Consider the following 6,000-nt stretch of genomic DNA (forward strand, 5'->3'; position numbering starts at 1 on the left):
CACTGGCACCCTTGAGCTGGCTGAAATGCCATGTGACCATTGCAATAGGGCTGCCTAAGAAAAAAAATACACTTTTAGACTGATATGCCTTTATATGCAGGGTAGAAGTGAAAATGAAGCAGACTTTACTGTCCTGAAATATACCTCTCTTCATGCTAAAAGGTCATACATGCAGCACTACTGATACCAGAAAGAGGGCAACAAGTCCAACACCCTAAAAAGCATGAGAATAAATGTTTATAAAATTGTCTTTGCTATTTTGAAAGCAATTTCCTTTTCTTTCATCCTTTTAAGTTTTATGGGTGCTGAAGTAGAGGCCATGTGTGCTTGCAGATGGTTATTACAGCTTTTTCTTTTACATTAGCTACATTTTTCTTTCTCCTAGCCTAGCTAAGGTTATCTTCCAAGTAGTTCAACCTCTGCAGTCACGTATTACTTGCACAGAGGTTTGGATCCGTGCATTTTTGTGTCCCAGTGGGTGGGCTGCATGTACAGTCTTTTAACTTGGCCTAAGTGACCAAAAGCATTTTTGTTAAATCTTTAGCAGCATTTTCAAAGGTGGTATAGGTATTAAGGATCCCAACTTTGTGTGAGTGCAAGAGGTTTATACTGTTAGGAGTTATGCCACCTTGACTTGTGAACTGGTGAGACTACCTAAAACACTGTCTTAAGTCCTTTGCTGTTCCTTTTTCTCACCATCTGCCATAATCCTACAAAAAAACCCCTTTCCATTTCTGCAAAGATTAAGAAATCAGACAAGTTCTGTAACAAAGAACACAAATTGAGACATCAAACACTATTAATTGGGAAGTTGTTAGTAAAACTCACTGAGTAGGACTTCATTGATATTGTATGAAATTATTTTGTATATACTTAGGGAAGTATGGGGAAGGAATATTGCATACTAGGAATAAAATTTAAGCTGCAAAGAAAGACAAATGACGAAAAAAGGGAACTGAGAGCTGGGTGGGGATGGCAGAACTTAGTTTTTGCTATAAAACTGAAGTTAAGTATTTACCATGTTTTATGGTGTTTACCATTAAAAGTGGAGTATTTTTACTTTCCGCTGATTCCCATTTATCTGCTTTTAACTGACAAGATTTATGTGCGTATGCTAGAGTCCCCAGTGTGTTTTTCAAGCCTGAAAGAAAACCAAAGGGGCTCCAGATTCCAAGAAGTTCATGGCCTGGGGACAGTCTCAAGCCCCAGTCACACATACAAAGGTTGCTTATCATTATAAAGACTCCATACCCTACAATGCAGGGTTTTAGATTTGTGTTTAGTATAGCTACTTTAAATTGGTCAGATGACACACACAAAAAAAAAAAAAGTCCAGGTTTGAAAGTAAATTATATCATTTTGAGTTTTACTTTTAGTTGGGAAGGTGCAGCAAGTGGAGAAAGAAGGGAAGGTTCCCTCAAACCAGTGATTTTGTTTCACTGATTTACTGAGTCAGTACTTTGGTTGTGTGCTGGGAAAGCACCAAACATTGCTGAGTTCATTTGCTGAAGCAAATGCCCCATACATTAAGAGCAGTATAAATCAGATACCCCAGAAGATCGACTTGAGCATCAAGTATCAGCAATTCTGCTTAATTTCTTGAACTTGTGCTTTGATGTCAGGTACATTGCAGAGACCAAAGGTATTTTGATTTTTACTTAATGATTTATATTGTGCTTTGAATAACAGTCCCAGCAAAGCAGGGATATAAATATACTCCCAGGCCTTTTTTTGCACACAGATGTAATTTTAGTTTGGTCTCCTCACAGTGCCTTGCGTCCACACGGTCTTTTACTACAACAAATGAACTAATAATTCATACAGCAGTAAGTGATCCTCCTTGGAGCAGGAGTAGCACTACTTGGCAGCGGGTTTGTTTGCTTTCAGGTTCATACGGGGGCCTTCCCGACCACTCGGCTGCTGGCAGCCCTCCCACTATCCCACGCCACATTGCTTTGCACTGGCCTGGCCTGGACGCCCTTCCTGCTCTGGGTCATCTTGCCTAAATGTCATCTCTCCTGGTTACGTGCCAGAACTCAGGTATATGTGCCACAGTTTAATATGAAGCAGCAAGGACTGTATGTATTTGATGTCACTTACCCTTTATCGTCATCATTCATGCTGTGAGCCCTGCAGAGTTGCTAGAATAAGCCACTTCCATTGGAAAGAGAGTGACAACTGGGGCAAATCAACCAGCAGGCAAGTAGTTTCTGAACTGATGGAGTAGAGGGGGCAAGGGGACATGCATCCCAGAGGTGAGCAGGAAAAGAAAAGAGGAAGGTGCCAGAAAAAGATGGGAGCATCAGTAAAGTCACAATACTGTCCTCCCTTGCGTGGAGGAACAGGCTTCTTTTGCAAGCCGTGCTACCATGACACCCAGAAACACTTCAAGGTACTACCAAGACTCCATAAAATATGTTCCTGACCTGAAATGTATCATGGCCTCCAATCATGGGATTTGCCTTGGTAGGCAGCATCTAGGATAACACAAAAGCCTCCTCAGCTGTCTGTGGCAAAAGAGGTCCCGTACCAGTCTGTCCTCTGGTATTGTCCCTGTGTGTAGGACATGCAGGATTCTTTTCATCAACTTCAGACTGGCAGCTACCATGGCAGATGCAGTTAGGACTCTCTTTCCAGATTACTTGCTTACCCACACAACATGCTAAAGCAACATCCAGGCTGTAAAACCTCTCATTTTCCTCCAGGATCACACCCAACCACAAGCAGCATGTTTGCAGCCTACTTTTCTGAGCTGTCTCCTACACCCCTGCTCCTTCCTCCTTGGACCAGATGTGCCACAGGAGTTAAAAAAAATCAAATGTGTTGTACAGCCCACATGTTTGTCATAGTGCAAGAGAAGAGAAAATACATTACCTCTGTGGGCGCACAGTTACATAAGCACAAACAGTTCTGAAGTTTTGGGGCAAGTAAGTCGCCCCAAGAGGCTTCAGAGACAGATTTCATACTGCTATAGTCATCTCAAAGCATCAGTCACAATGATTTGAAATTGTTTGGGGCAGAAAAATTCATGCAGAATCCTACTAACTTTGCAGGGGAATTGAAAGCAAAGAGGGCTCTGGTTTGTTACTCGCATTACAAAATAAACAGCATTTGCAGGACCAGCCTTACAGATTTTGTTGCCCTTCCTCATTCACATTAAAGCAGGACACTGTCCTGACAACTAACAGCACTGCCCACAGCTCTGCACCCCTTCTTGCTCCATCTCAAGGGGTCTCCCCTGCATTTAGCATGCCCCAAAATGGCTTAACTCTTCTTTACTCTCCCATCATCAACCTAAACACAGTCTTTCATCTGCAGTCAATGTTTTTACCCAGGGAAGGCAATTTAGAAAACAACTTCGGTTAGAGCAAACCACGGCAGGGAAAGGTAGATGAGGATGTCCTTTCAAAAGTGTAGGAAAAGTGATTCTTTATCATTATCAGCATGACAGCTTGGACTGGGAAATAAGTACAGGTGGTGTTGTTGGCTTGCCTTAGTAGGCAAAATGCTATATCCTCAGCCTAATAAGGATTTAATATCAGCTGAGAGACTGAAGGAGACAGAAAAGGAGGAAAGGTGAGAAGAAATATCTAGATAAAAACTTACTGGGGGCAGTCATGCCTAGCGACAACTGGGGAATTGCAAGAGTAGTTTAAATTAAAGGAGATCTGAATTAGCCACCAGGAAAAACTGAGTGAGGAGCACTTTGTGGTTCATGTCCTGCAAAAATGCAGAAAGAGCCAACAGAGTAACGGAGTTGTTTCAGAGGAAAGATTAAATAGAGAAGGCTTGCAAAATGGAGAAGGAAGATTACACTCTACTGGGGTTTTTTTGTTTGTTTGTTGTTTTTTCTGTGTTCCAGTGATGGTATCCATGTGGACAGTGTCCAGCATCCAGCCAGGGACAGAGTTGTTTTGAGTCCTCCATAGTCTTAAGTAAGCCAAATTCGAGTGGGCTGAGATTTGCCCTGTGTTCTTGGTCAGGTTTGTGTGCTTTATTCCCTGTCTTGTTCATGACCGGATTTTAAAACAACTGATCTGAATAATTTTATTGAGGAGTAGGTCACCTCCTATTTACAAAACATTCTCTGCCGCACATGCCAGCATAAAAATTTACACTCAAATAGTTCTGGTAATTGCCAGGGTACCAGTGCACCAACTACGCACAAGTATAACTGCAGCAAGAGTAAAGTAAGGCTCCTTTGACCCTGTTCACTTAGAAACTGGGACGTTTTTTATCATGTGATACCACCTTTCTTTCAGCCTCCCTTGTGCACATCCCACTTTCATTCCGGTTTAGCTGACTGTTCCTCTCTTTCAAAAGCACACTGGAAAGGTTCATACTGGGGAAAGATAAGTAAAGGCTTCCAGGATGATTACTAAAAAAATAAATAAATAAATAGATGTATATATTTGCATCATCCCCTCATGAGACATCCCTCCCAGGCTTTTTAGGGTGCGTTTCAGGGTGGCTGGGAGAAGAATCACAGGAATGTATTGGTTTGATCCCAGGGCTCCTCCAGTTGCCACTGGGTTTTGTGGAACACAGTCTCAGGAGCCAGGAGCAGAGGGACGGTCACCGCAGCCAGGGGTACCTCCCCAGGGCGCTGGGTAGCACATCAGCACAATGCCGCTTGCGAGCACGCTGTTGGACAAAAAAAGCACCGTGGGAAAGCAGATCAAAGCAATGTGATTGCATTTCACGTTTGATACAGCTCATTCCTGAAGCCAGGGTGAAGAGCCTAATCCAATGTATCATTCCTGTGCAGGCAGACCCTCGGGCTGGCATCATGTCCCATGGAGCACTGCTCCAGCATGCAGCATCTGCCACAGTCTGCCCTAGGGCTTGGCTTCAGATTGCCCTCCTCCTTTCCACCTCCTTCTGGGAGATGCTTTGCACAAACTTTGAAGGCCAAAATTCAGGCTGTTTCAGGCCCTTCAGGGCATTTATTCCCCTGCCACTTCCTGCACTACTTGATCTTTGGTCCACACTCCTGACCTTTAAAGATTGAAAGGGGCAGATTTCCAGAGATTTAACTTCAATTTTGCTTGCTCTTATTTTTGCAAATATAAGTCTATCTGCTTACCCATTGTCTCCCTTGTTTAACCAATAAGTCAGCTGTTGATCACAACCACTGCCAGACAGCTAGTAGATGGGACAATTATTCTCACAAGGACTTTTAAGTCCAGACTTTTAACCCACCGAGTCCAGCATGGAGCAGCTGCAGGAGCTCTGAGTAGCAGCTGCCCCTTTTCTACCGCAGCTGCTGAGCTGCTCTCCTGATGGTCTCTGGCTACTTTGCTAGGGCAAGAGGAAAAACTACTTTCTTTTCTCGACATCATAGTATGAAAGCTTAACTCACTGCTGCTGTAAGAAAGGAGGTGAAACACCACAGCCAGCTGTAGCCTGGGGCAGCTCTACCTTGCACCCAGCCAGCAAACGAGTAAGAGGTACAAGACAGGACAGGAAAGCTCTGCCTGCCTGGAAGTTTTCACACCTCATCTTGGTGTTAAAGAGGCATTGGGGCAGATACTCCTACAACCTAAAGATACTTAGAGCAGTTTCAGACTCAGGATCCCACAGCTCCTGGCTTCCAACTTACCTGCTGAGCAAGGGTCCATGGAAGGCTGTTTCAAACCTGCCTCCTGAACTTTACTGGCTGCCCTGGGGCATGGGTTCAGCAAACCCATTGGAATAAGGTCAAGAAGAAAAACAAAGGAGCAAAAATGTCACATGTCATAAGTAGTTATTCTACTGAGGAGAATCAAGTAATTTGGTACCTACCTTCACCATTTCCAAGACATACTCATGGCCAATGGACTCTTCCTTTTCACCTCACTCCCCAAAGTAAGACTGTTTAGGCAAAAAAAGTGTGTGGCCAACACATTGCTCAGCCACCTGAGCCCTCAGTTCTGCTGTGGCCACACAGAGGTCATGGGCCACTAAGCAAAACTTGAAACAGTCTTTGTGTTACTCTGACTTATGATAGGAATTGGCTTT

Source organism: Antrostomus carolinensis, unplaced genomic scaffold (assembly GCF_000700745.2).
Source record: "Antrostomus carolinensis isolate BGI_N321 unplaced genomic scaffold, ASM70074v2 scaffold10473, whole genome shotgun sequence".
Classification (NCBI taxonomy): Eukaryota; Metazoa; Chordata; class Aves; order Caprimulgiformes; family Caprimulgidae; genus Antrostomus; species Antrostomus carolinensis.